Genomic DNA, 13,312 nt, shown 5'->3' with positions numbered 1-13,312 from the left:
GCCTTGTGTTTATCTTTACTTTATGAAAGTCATTTATGACACTAGGAGTCACTATGGGTCCCCTCTCAGTGGAAATAATGGCCATGAATGCCATCTGCACTCGCCTCCATAAAAACAATATACCCGGTGTGTGTGTGTGTGTGTGTGTGTACACGCATGTCTGTAAGTGTGTGCGTGTGTTTCTCAGTGAAATTATTTATGTGTCTAACATCCTCTCTCTTTCTCCCCTCCCTCTCTCTCTCTCTCCCTCCCTCCTAGGTGGGAGGGTGACAGCATGGACTCGTTGCTCTGCGTCGTGTGGAGTGGGCATCCAGACCAGGAGTGTGTTCTGCATGCGTTTGCTTTCCGTGGAACAGCAGGATAGCGTGAGTGTGTCAGAGAACGAGTGCAGGGAGTTCAAGCCGTCCATCCTTCAACCCTGCAACCAGGTGGACTGCCCACCAGCATGGGAGACTGAGCCCTGGCAGGAGGTATGGAGGAGAGGCCGTGGTGTGTGTATATGTGTGTGCGTGCACACATGCGTGTGTGTATGTTAGGTATACGTTTTAGGCATTAAAGTTTATTACGGATGGATGGATGGATGGATGGATGGATGGATGGATGGATGGATGGATGGATGGATGGATGGATGGATGGATGGATGGATGGATGGATGGATGGATGGATGGATGGATTGGTCAAAGCATTTGTCTTGTCCACATTTCTTAGAAGCCCTTTTCTACATTTTCTGAATCCTCTCTCTCTCTCTCTCTCTCTCTCTCTCTCTCCCTCCTTCTCTCTCTCTCTCTCTCTCTCTCTCTCTCTCTCTCTCCCCTCCCTCCTTCTCTCTCTCTCTCTCTCTCTCTCCACCACAGTGCTCCCTCTCCTGTGGCGGGGGTAGCCAGGTACGTAAGGTGTTCTGTAAACAGCTGTTGTCTACGGGTGCCTACTGGACACTGGGGGACACAGCATGCCCAGGGGCAAAACCGGCCCCTCACAGGACCTGCTCCAAGACGGACTGTCTGCCCTACATGGCCGGGGGAGAGTGGGGGAAGGTGAGTAGAGATGTTGCAGAGGGATGAAGAGGGATGGATGGATGGAGGGAGGTAGAGTGGGGGAAGGTGAGTGGAGGTGGAGGGAGGGAGGGAGGGAGGGAGGGAGGGAGGGAGGGAGGGGAAGTGTCAGGAACTGTAAGAGGGAGAGTGAAAGGAGGAGGGCATTCCATTTTGATTCCACATAAAGTTGTAAACAAATACAATTGTCACATAGTTGCTGCATCATGAATGTGTGTGTTACAGTGCTCTGTGTCCTGTGGTCTGGGGATCCAGCGTAGGGAGCCAGTGTGTCGGCGGCTGACCTCAGCTGGACAGCAGGTGACGCTGGCTAGGAGGCTCTGCAATGGCCTCTCCTCTCCACCCCTGGTCAGGACCTGCCGAATGATCACCTGCCCTAGTGAGTACACACACACACACACACACACACACACACATGCACACACACACACACACACTCAAACACACACACACACACTCTCATACACAACACATTACACACACACAAACAAACACACACACACACACACACACATTGCACACAGGCATGAATACAAACACACACATACACACTTCCCATGTCTGCAGGTCTGGAGAATATGTCATGTCGTGTTCCGTCTGATGTCAGTGCTCCATAAAGCCCAACTCTACAGAGATGTGACACACCAGATTAGAGATTCTGAAAACATACTGTGGCTGCGTCCCAAATGGCACCCTATTCTCTGTATAGTGTATTACTTTTGAGCTGGACCCATAGGGCTCTAGTCAAAATTAGTGTACTATATAGGGAGTAGGGTGCCATTGGTCCCTCGTCAAAAGTAGTGCACTAGGGAATAGGGTGTCATTTGGGACGCATTCACTGTGAACATACTATGCGTGAGTAGGAGTCTTAAATATGTACACTTGAAAGTGATCCAAAGTAGTATAGGGAATAGGGTGCTATTTGGGGTCCAGCCTCTGTGGCCATAATGTGCGTGAGTACAACGTCTGGAAAGTGATTACCCATGAGAATACAAACACCAGAACATGACCCGTCCTTCAAAACGACTGTTCTTTATCAGGCTCAGTTCTCACTTTGAATGTTTACATTTGAACTGACTAATCAAAAAAATAAATATATATATATATCTACCTACAGTATGTAAATGTTATCTATGCTAACGTACAAACAGTACACCATTACTGACCGTAATCTACACATGCACGAGTGCACACACACACGCACACACACAAACACACACACACACACACACTGTAAGCCAACTACTGCTCAGTGCAGCCAAGAAACGCATAGCGTACTTCCAGAATGAAGACAACATCTGAAAAGCATACAGAAGGAAGGTCAACGGTTGTTCACTGAGTGTGTGTGTGTGTTCACACTGTAAAGGAAATAGTCCACTGTCCTACGGTGTGTGTGTGTGTTCACACTGTAAAGGAAATAGTCCACTGTCCTACGGTGTGTGTGTGTGTTCACACTGTAAAGGAAATAGTCCACTGTCCTACGGTGTGTGTGTGTGTTCACACTGTAAAGGAAATAGTCCACTGTCCTACGGTGTGTGTGTGTGTTCACACTGTAAAGGAAATAGTCCACTGTCCTACGGTGTGTGTGTGTGTTCACACTGTAAAGGAAATAGTCCACTGTCCTACGGTGTGTGTGTGTGTTCACACTGTAAAGGAAATAGTCCACTGTCCTACGGTGTGTGTGTGTGTTCACACTGTAAAGGAAATAGTCCACTGTCCTACGGTGTGTGTGTGTGTTCACACTGTAAAGGAAATAGTCCACTGTCCTACGGTGTGTGTGTGTGTTCACACTGTAAAGGAAATAGTCCACTGTCCTACGGTGTGTGTGTGTGTTCACACTGTAAAGGAAATAGTCCACTGTCCTACGGTGTGTGTGTGTGTTCACACTGTAAAGGAAATAGTCCACTGTCCTACGGTGTGTGTGTGTGTTCACACTGTAAAGGAAATAGTCCACTGTCCTACGGTGTGTGTGTGTGTTCACACTGTAAAGGAAATAGTCCACTGTCCTACGGTGTGTGTGTGTGTTCACACTGTAAAGGAAATAGTCCACTGTCCTACGGTGTGTGTGTGTGTTCACACTGTAAAGGAAATAGTCCACTGTCCTACGGTGTGTGTGTGTGTTCACACTGTAAAGGAAATAGTCCACTGTCCTACGGTGTGTGTGTGTGTTCACACTGTAAAGGAAATAGTCCACTGTCCTACGGTGTGTGTGTGTGTTCACACTGTAAAGGAAATAGTCCACTGTCCTACGGTGTGTGTGTGTGTTCACACTGTAAAGGAAATAGTCCACTGTCCTACGGTGTGTGTGTGTGTTCACACTGTAAAGGAAATAGTCCACTGTCCTACGGTGTGTGTGTGTGTTCACACTGTAAAGGAAATAGTCCACTGTCCTACGGTGTGTGTGTGTGTTCACACTGTAAAGGAAATAGTCCACTGTCCTACGGTGTGTGTGTGTGTTCACACTGTAAAGGAAATAGTCCACTGTCCTACGGTGTGTGTGTGTGTTCACACTGTAAAGGAAATAGTCCACTGTCCTACGGTGTGTGTGTGTGTTCACACTGTAAAGGAAATAGTCCACTGTCCTACGGTGTGTGTGTGTGTTCACACTGTAAAGGAAATAGTCCACTGTCCTACGGTGTGTGTGTGTGTTCACACTGTAAAGGAAATAGTCCACTGTCCTACGGTGTGTGTGTGTGTGTTCACACTGTAAAGGAAATAGTCCACTGTCCTACGGTGTGTGTGTGTCCCAAAGTGTTGACTGTGTGTCTGACAGCTACCATCTCTCTGAACTGCCTCAACAGAGAGAGGACATACAACACATGATTGAGTGCCTCACAAATGTCACAGCTACTCCTTAAAGGAAGTGTGTGTGTGTGTGTGTGTGTGCCTGTGTGTGTACGCCAGTGTGTGTGTGTGTGTGTGTGTGTGTGTATGCGCATGTGTGTGTGTTTGAGAAACTGTCCTACCCAGCTGCTGCTTATGAGGGCTAGGGTCAGAGTGGGGTCATGGCGTGTGTGTGTGTGTGTGTGTGCGTGTCTGTGATGTGCGCGCATGCCCGTGCCTCTGTACATGTGTATGAACTTTCAACATGTCAGTTTACTGCACCCATAGCTTCACAATAGGGTAGTGTGTTTACTTTGTGTTGTGTTTGGAGACATTGGATGGATTGACTTCACATTAACCAAATAATTTTCTCTCCTCTGCTCTCATGCTAGCCTCAGGCTACGTCCCAAATAGCACCTTATTCCCAATATAGTGCACTACTTTTCACCAGGGACCATAGGGCTCTGGTCAAAAGTACTGCACTATGTAGGGAATAGGGTGCCATTTGGGACGTAGCCTCAGAGTCCCAAGCACAAGGTCATGTTGCCTCATCCTTCTAGCCCAGACCTTATCTCATTCCCTGTTATCAAAGCTAATGATATCAAATCCACATGATTAACTTGGCCACAGAGAGGATGCATCCTAAATGGCCCCATATTCACCATGTAGTGCACTACTTTTGAGCAGAGCCCACATTGCCTCACAGTCTAAGTATGTGACCATACAGGCTCTGGTCACTACATAGGGAATAGGGTGCCATTTGGGACGCAAACAGAGAGTATGTTAGAGGGAGGGTCCGCATGCATTGCCTCACAGTCTAAGTATGACCATCGGTCAGTACGAGACAGAAATTACAGCGATTGAAAGACTGCTCTTTTGTGAGAGGTTGGTTTTAAGTCCAGCTGATTCCAGACAAAATAGGGTTTAACATCTTGTTCTCTAGTAATTGGTTGGCTCTTTTATAATTTTAAGATTTAAGATCACTTTATTGGTCAATTGCACACAAGGTCCAACCAGAATTAGACTTCTGCTTTTAATCCAACCCCTCCAAAGACACACAGGTTTTGTGGAGGTACAGGGGGCTGCCACACTGGGTGCCCCGGGGAGCTGTTGTTGTTTGGGGTTAACTGCCTTGCCCAAGGGCACAACGGTAGGCAATGGGATTTGATACCAGCAACCCTCCGGTTGCCAGCTCACTTCCCACCAGATTTTTCTCGTCGGTCCCGGGATTTGAACTGGCAACCATCCTGTTGCCGGCTTGCCTCTCTAACCGCTAGGCTAACTGCCACCCGAATTATGGTAATTGTGTCAAATCATTATTCCGAATCAAATAATTATCATAATGTCAGATAAACTGTAGGTTTTATTTATGATATTTTGTGTTAGTTGTAAAGTTGTTTTTATCCTTCTTCTAAACCTTCATGCTATAGCCTATATTCATCATGTGAGTAAATTACAATGGTTTAATTCACTGTAAGAGGCTGACCTCTGTTGTTTTCTCTCTCTCTCTCTCTCTCTCTCTCTCTCTCTCTCTCTCTCTCTCTCTCTGTCTCTGTCTCTGTCTCTGTCGCTGTCTCTCTCTGTCTCTCTCTGTCTCTCGCTCTCTGTGTCTCCCTCCCTCCCTTCCTCTTTCCCTCCATCTATCCCTCCTTTCAGAGCATAAGAAAGAGTTGAACCCCAGACAGCCTGTGAAGGAATCATCCAGAATCAACCAGCAGCCCACAAAGCAGACAGGGAAGGAAGCATTAAAGGAAACAATCAAGGAGCCAGTGAAGCGTTGTCCATTGATTCTAGGCCTGAGTCGTATCTACATCCAGACCCGGCAGGAGAAACGCCTCCACCTGACCATCGGGGGGCGTGCTTACCTCCTACCTAAAACCTCCCTGATCATTAAATGTCCTGTCCGGCGCTTCCAGGTTGGATCCTATTCCCTTGGTCTTTATTGTTGTAATGGATGAGAACATATGCCATGGCTGGGGTTTCCAACTATGACTGGACATTTAAAATGACTTACATTTCATTTTGTAGATTCATTCCGGCAATAGACAAATCTCCCTGACTAGCTGTTCTGCTCAGCTTGTCAGGAGGTTAAGGCCATTCTAAATTGAGAGGTTGGCATCCTTAGCTCTTATTTTTGCCTTGTGTTTTGTCTTGTATGTTGTATCCAGAAATCCTACATCCGTTGGGAGAAGGACGGCCATCCCCTGCCCAGCTGCAAGCGTCTGGGCATCACCAAATCTGGGTCTCTAAAGATCCACAGCCTAGGTGTCGTGGACAGCGGGGTGTATGTGTGTATCGCCGGCCCTGCCTCCGACACATTCACCCTTAAACTGATTGGCAGCGACAGCAGACTGATCGACCGACCGGTCGAGAACGAATCGGACCCCGAACCCGGCCTAGACCTGACCAGGATTCAACCGCGATTCAACCCTCAGGACTGGGACCCCCAGGGTCTTCCTCACTGCCTCCCCTTTACCCCCAGCCTCAAAGGTCCCAGTCTGTCTCTGCTGCCCTCCGGTGGTGTGGAGGCCTCGGTTCTGCAGGTGCAGGCGGGGGCCTCCGGGCTGCAGCCCTGGAGCCTGGAGGAGAGGGTGAGGAACGTGAGTTTACAGGCGGAGACAGGAGAGATCAGCCAGGACCAGGCTTCTCAGATCATCTACACCCTCATCACAGAGATGGCTGGAGCACAACAGGCCTCCACAGAGCAGTGGAGAGGGACCAAGGAGGAGACGGGGAACCCAAAAGGTAACGTTTTGTTACGATAGAAAATAATACAATAGAATACAATACAACTTTGTCCCGCCAAGGATGTGACCGTACCAGAATCAAAAACAGCACATACACATCATACACATTAGAAACAGTTATCCTAGCACACCATGCTGTACATAGACACATATAGGACATAAACACTCACATTCATTCTAAATGAATCTGCAAGTGTCTGAGAAGTTTTTTTTTGCATTATATATAATATTATAATAGTTATGTAATGTACGCTGCTACCATATAGTTTCTAAATAAACACCAGGTACTTAGCAGGCTGTAGAATAACGTTTAATGCGAGGGCTCTATATTTGGCTGCTGTTAAGGCGGCACTAGTGTCAAACGCATGTTAGTTTGCAATTTCATCATGTAAAAATTGGCGTACTGGTATTTTCCAGCCCTAACACCAGGTTCGGCAATTTATCTGTCTTATATCAGCTCCCTTGCGCTCAGATGGGCTGGGTGGAAATATTTTAGGTGTGTCCTTAAAAACATGATCCAAAGTGCTAATTTCAGGCAGCGCTGATAGTGATATTCAAGACCAACCAAACGCAGTTGGTTATGGCATGAATTTTGACAGACGTCACACACAGTGCCCATATGTACCATATGTTTTGGTGCCTCTATATTTCCTATTTACAAACATAAAAAATGAAAGTTTTTTCCCATTTAGTTTTATTTGATTCAAAACCAAGCATAGCCTTCTCTCTTCTCAATGATGGCTTTTTTGTCTGCCAAATGCAATCGCGAAGTAGTCAAGACTGTCGATAAAGGGTTTGCTCCCGAGACCGCTTGGAAATAAATCTTAATCACCAAAGCTTTATCAAAATATCAACTTTGCATTGTAGGCAGGCCCACATTATTTTAGCCATGCAGGTCCCGTTTTGGACGTGCGTAAAACCCCCTCCATTATGTACAACCCAAGCCCTCCCTCAGGCCTACTATAACGAAGGCTGGTTCAACAGCAAACCAATCCCTCCCTCAGGCCTACTATAATGAAGGCTGGTTCAACAGCAAACCAATCCCTCCCTCAGGCCTACTATAATGAAGGCTGGTTCAACAGCAACCCAAGCCCTCCCTCAGGCCTACTATAATGAAGGCTGGTTCAACAGCAACCCAAGCCCTCCCTCAGGCCTACTATAATGAAGGCTGGTTCAACAGCAACCCAAGCCCTCCCTCAGGCCTACTATAATGAAGGCTGGTTCAACAGCAACCCAAGCCCTCCCTCAGGCCTACTATAATGAAGGCTGGTTCAACAGCAACCCAAGCCCTCCCTCAGGCCTACTATAAGGAAGGCTGGTTCAACAGCAAACCAATCCCTCCCTCAGGCCTACTATAATGAAGGCTGGTTCAACAGCAACCCAAGCCCTCCCTCAGGCCTACTATAATGAAGGCTGGTTCAACAGCAACCCAAGCCCTCCCTCAGGCCTACTATAACGAAGGCTGGTTCAACAGCAACCCAAGCCCTCCCTCAGGCCGACTATAACGAAGGCTGGTTCAACAGCAACCCAAGCCCTCCCTCAGGCTGACTATAACGAAGGCTGGTTCAACAGCAACCCAAGCCCTCCCTCAGGTTGACTATAATGAAGGCTGGTTCAACAGCAACCCAAGCCCTCCCTCAGGCCGACTATAACGAAGGCTGGTTCAACAGCAACCCAAGCCCTCCCTCAGGCTGACTATAATGAAGGCTGGTTCAACAGCAACCCAAGCCCTCCCTCAGGCCGACTATAACGAAGGCTGGTTCAACAACAACCCAAGCCCTCCCTCAGGCCTACTATAACAAAGGCTGATTCAACAGCAACCCAAGCCCTCCCTCTGTCCTACTATAATGAAGGCTGGTTCAACAGCAACCCAAGCCCTCCCTCAGGCCTACTATAATGAAGGCTGGTTCAACAGCAACCCAAGCCCTCCCTCAGGTGTACTATAATGAAGGCTGGTTCAACAGCAACCCAAGCCCTCCCTCAGGCCTACTATAATGAAGGCTGGTTCAACAGCAACCCAAGCCCTCCCTCAGGCTGACTATAACGAAGGCTGGTTCAACAGCAACCCAAGCCCTCCCTCAGGCCTACTATAATGAAGGCTGGTTCAACAGCAACCCAAGCCCTCCCTCAGGCCTACTATAATGAAGGCTGGTTCAACAGCAACACAAGCCCTCCCTCAGGCTGACTATAATGAAGGCTGGTTCAACAGCAACGCAAGCCCTCCCTCAGGCCTACTATAATGAAGGCTGGTTCAACAGCAACCCAAGCCCTCCCTCAGGCTTACTATAATGAAGGCTGGTTCAACAGAAACCCAAGCCCTCCCTCAGGCCTACTATAATGAAGGCTGGTTCAACAGCAACCCAAGCCCTCCCTCAGGCCTACTATAAAGAAGGCTGGTTCAACAGCAACCCAAGCCCTCCCTCAGGCTGACTATAACGAAGGCTGGTTCAACAGCAACCCAAGCCCTCCCTCAGGCCTACTATAATGAAGGCTGGTTCAACAGCAACCCAAGCCCTCCCTCAGGCCTACTATAATGAAGGCTGGTTCAACAACAACCCAAGCCCTCCCTCTGGCCTACTATAACGAAGGCTGGTTCAACAGCAACCCAAGCCCTCCCTCTGGCCTACTATAATGAAGGCTGGTTCAACAGCAACCAAAGCCCTCCCTCAGGCCTACTATAATGAAGGCTGGTTCAACAGCAACCCAAGCCCTCCCTCAGGCCTACTATAATGAAGGCTGGTTCAACAGCAACCCAAGCCCTCCCTCAGGCCTACTATAATGAAGGCTGGTTCAACAGCAACCCAAGCCCTCCCTCAGGCCTACTATAATGAAGGCTGGTTCAACAGCAACCCAAGCCCTCCCTCAGGCTGACTATAACGAAGGCTGGTTCAACAGCAACCCAAGCCCTCCCTCAGGCCTACTATAATGAAGGCTGGTTCAACAGCAACCCAAGCCCTCCCTCAGGCCTACTATAATGAAGGCTGGTTCAACAGCAACCCAATCCCTCCCTCAGGCCTACTATAATGAAGGCTGGTTCAACAGCAACCCAAGCCCTCCCTCAGGCCTACTGTAATGAAGGCTGGTTCAACAGCAACCCAAGCCCTCCCTCAGGCCGACTATAACGAAGGCTGGTTCAACAGCAACCCAAGCCCTCCCTCTGGCCTACTATAATGAAGGCTGGTTCAACAGCAACCCAAGCCCTCCCTCTGGCCTACTATAATGAAGGCTGGTTCAACAGCAACCCAAGCCCTCCCTCTGGCCAACTATAACGAAGGCTGGTTCAACAGCAACCCAAGCCCTCCCTCTGGCCTACTATAACGAAGGCTGGTTCAACAGCAACCCAAGCCCTCCCTCTGGCCTACTATAACGAAGGTTGGTTCAACAGCAACCTAAGCCCTCCCTCTGGCCTACTATAATGAAGGCTGGTTCAACAGCAACCCAAGCCCTCCCTCAGGCTGACTATAACGAAGGCTGGTTCAACAGCAACCGAAGCCCTCCCTCAAGCCTACTATAATGAAGGCTGGTTCAACAGCAACCCAAGCCCTCCCTCTGGCCTACTATAAAGAAGGCTGGTTCAACAGCAACCCAAGCCCTCCCTCTGGCTGACTATAACGAAGGCTGGTTCAATAGCAACCCAAGCCCTCCCTCTGGCCTACTATAAGGAAGGCTGGTTCAACAGCAACCCAAGCCCTCCCTCTGGCTGACTATAACGAAGGCTGGTTCAACAGCAACCCAAGCCCTCCCTCTGGCCTACTATAATGAAGGCTGGTTCAACAGCAACCCAAGCCCTCCCTCTGGCCTACTATAACGAAGGCTGGTTCAACAGCAACCCAAGCCCTCCCTCAGGCCTACTATAACGAAGGCTGGTTCAACAGCAACCCAAGCCCTCCCTCTGTTCGACTATAACGAAGGCTGGTTCAACAGCAACCCAAGCCCTCCCTCAGGCCTACTATAATGAAGGCTGGTTCAACAGCAACCCAAGCCCTCCCTCAGGCCTACTATAATGAAGGCTGGTTCAACAGCAACCCAAGCCCTCCCTCAGGCCTACTATAATGAAGGCTGGTTCAACAGCAACCCAAGCCCTCCCTCAGGCCTACTATAATGAAGGCTGGTTCAACAGCAATGCCTGTTTTTTTTAACCTGGCGGTTTTATGACATCATTACATTGTACATGCATTTATTGTTGTTGTTGTTGTTCTAAACAAAACGGATTGCTTGTTTTTCATTCAATTTTATTACAACCAAACTTATTAGAATGATTCACCTTCCTAGTTTTATGGTGACAACATCCGTGGTACGCTTGCAGTGCAACTTCTGGAGATATGTGAATGGGATCTGATCTGTAAGGTGGTTCCGATTATGTTCATAAAACAGGCCTATCTGGGAGCAGTATATCGTTGAGTGGACATTTTCCCTTTCTATTTATATTGGATCTTTGTCCAGCTGCTGTGAAAGGTTTGGATGTGCGTAAAACCCTCCATAGTCTGCTTTGTTTTAATATTAAATGCCCACAGGGAGACATGATGGTACCTGTAAGTGTTACATAGCCTTTTTGGTTTTGTTTAGAATTTGATTGGAATTGTTTATTCTTTTTTTAGGCCTTATCAATAATGAATTGAATCTTGCTTATTGACAATGTTTTGCATGTCCATGCTCAGCCATAATGCAATTTACTGTAAGCCTCTATATCAGTGTGAATGCTATTGAAACCATGCAATGACTTAGAACAATGTGGACTGCAAATGGGTTCAAGTTAAGCAAAGATGGGATAGGTCTACATTTTGTTATTTCATTTCTGTAAACCATTTAACAAACTATTACGGACTAACATTGGAATTGGAGTTGATTCCAAGGCAATACATAAAAGACCTTAAATACACAACTTGAAGCAACCACATATTTTGCCATGGTGCACGTTCTGATTGGCCAGTGAGGGGCCAAGCCTCGACACACCCACAACTTGTTTATTAATCAAAGCCCATCCCTTTCACGCCAATGCCAGCAAGTTCGCCGATAATTGTAATAGTGAAAATAGCACAAATATTTCTGACACACCCCTGAACCTATAGCGCTACCGCCTACGATCAGATTTACCATTGCGTTAGGTTTGTTCAAATAGAGCCCAGGATTGCGTATTCAGATGAAACATTTGCACGGACTATATGGTGTTATAGTTCCATTTAAAAAGTGGGTATTCATATGACAGATACTTTATTTACTAGTTATTTATTTATGTTCAGCTTATATACAGGAATGAATCCCACAACTCATCTATGACATTACTAGTGCATCAAATGTTTTTATCAGGGTTGGGGGTCAATTCCTTTTGAATTCAGTCAATTCCTTTTCAATTCAGTCAATTCCTTTTCAATTCAGTCAATTCAGGAAGAAAAAAATAAATTCAAATTCCAAATGTTCCTCATAGAGCATTGAGAAATTTTTGAATTTCAGTTTACTTCCTGAAACTAATAAATTGAAATGGAACTGACCCCTACTCTAGTTGTTATCTAATCTGCAACATCCAATGTGATGCGATCTCAAATGTCAACAGACCGGACACCAAACTGGTCAGAGTGGTCAGCTAGTAGCTTCAGGAGACCAGTGATCGTCCGACAGAGGCAGAACCACCTGATGACCTTCCAGAGTAGTCTGAACATCAGTGTTGGCCAGACAGCCTTCCTGACCAACGCCACGCGCCAGCTGTACCTGCTCTGCCCCACAGAGGGTGTCCCACAGCCCCAAATCACCTGGACCAAGGACGGAGTAGCGCTACAACGCACTGACAGGTAACACATACTGTACATACACAAATACAAACACACACACACAGACAGACAGACAGACAGACAGACAGACAGACGTACACACGTACACACGTACACACGTACACACATAAACACATAAACAAGAAATGACTTTTAGCTTTATGTTATCCTCCATTCTCACTCCTCTTTCACTAATATAGTGCAGCAGCCCTCTGAAATATGTGGTGTGTAGGTCAGGCCTGCTGGGCTGGGCTTGGCCCTGGAGAGAATACTGATTGTAGCTATGCAGGATCCCTGTGTGAAGCTGTGGAAAGTGTAACTCATATATCAGAGAAAGGAGAAAGGACTCGGAACCCGCTGTGAATGTTCTGTATTCCGAGTCCGCCTCAGATCATGGAGTGAAATTTATAATTTCACCTTCCGGACCCTGTTGCTAAGTCTCACTCCTCCTCCTCCTCCTCCTCCTCCTCCTCCTCCTCCTGCTGTTCCTCTTCCTCTAACTACCCTCCTCCCCTCCTCCTCCTGTGTTCCTCTTCCTACCCTCCTCCTCCTCCTCCTCCCCCTCTTCAAATATTCCTCCGCACTCATGTTGTCTTCCTCCTTTTCCCCATACACATCCTCCTTTTCCCCATACACGTCTTGTATATCCCCCCCTCCCTGCTCTCCTCATGGATCTCCGTTTTACAGGATCAGCTCAGAACTTGGCTGGAGAAGGGAGAGAGTGTAGAGAAAGGGGAGAGAGAGGGTAGAGAAGGAGATGAAAGGGAAGAAAAAGGGTAGAGAGAGGGGAGGAAAGGGGAAGGAAATTAAAAAGGGGGTGAGGGAGGGGAGAGACAGTGGAAAGAGGTGAGGTAGAGGGTAAGAGAAAAGAAAAGAGAATGGGAGGAGAGGAGAGAGAGGGGGAGGAGAGGAGAGAGAGGGGGAG

General features: G+C 47.7%; 1 pseudogene across 1 annotated transcript in view; it reads left to right on the top strand.

Moving 5' to 3' along the window:
• The first annotated feature begins 256 nt into the window (after positions 1-256).
• The window catches only part of LOC311126463 (ADAMTS-like protein 3), a 33,078-nt pseudogene continuing 20,022 nt past the window's right edge, over positions 257-13,312 (top strand). The window contains exons 1-6 of the transcript in view: positions 257-470; positions 855-1,034; positions 1,278-1,431; positions 5,532-5,791; positions 6,044-6,620; positions 12,174-12,408. The product of the transcript in view is annotated as an ADAMTS-like protein 3 (transcript). The remainder of the gene's footprint in view (positions 471-854; positions 1,035-1,277; positions 1,432-5,531; positions 5,792-6,043; positions 6,621-12,173; positions 12,409-13,312) is intronic.

Source organism: Coregonus lavaretus (genome assembly GCF_964263955.1).
Source record: "Coregonus lavaretus genome assembly, contig: HAP1_SCAFFOLD_5992, whole genome shotgun sequence".
NCBI classification, from domain to species: Eukaryota; Metazoa; Chordata; class Actinopteri; order Salmoniformes; family Salmonidae; genus Coregonus; species Coregonus lavaretus.
The sequence above is the reverse complement of the archived record's forward strand: the minus strand, read 5'-3'. Positions and strand labels throughout refer to the sequence as shown.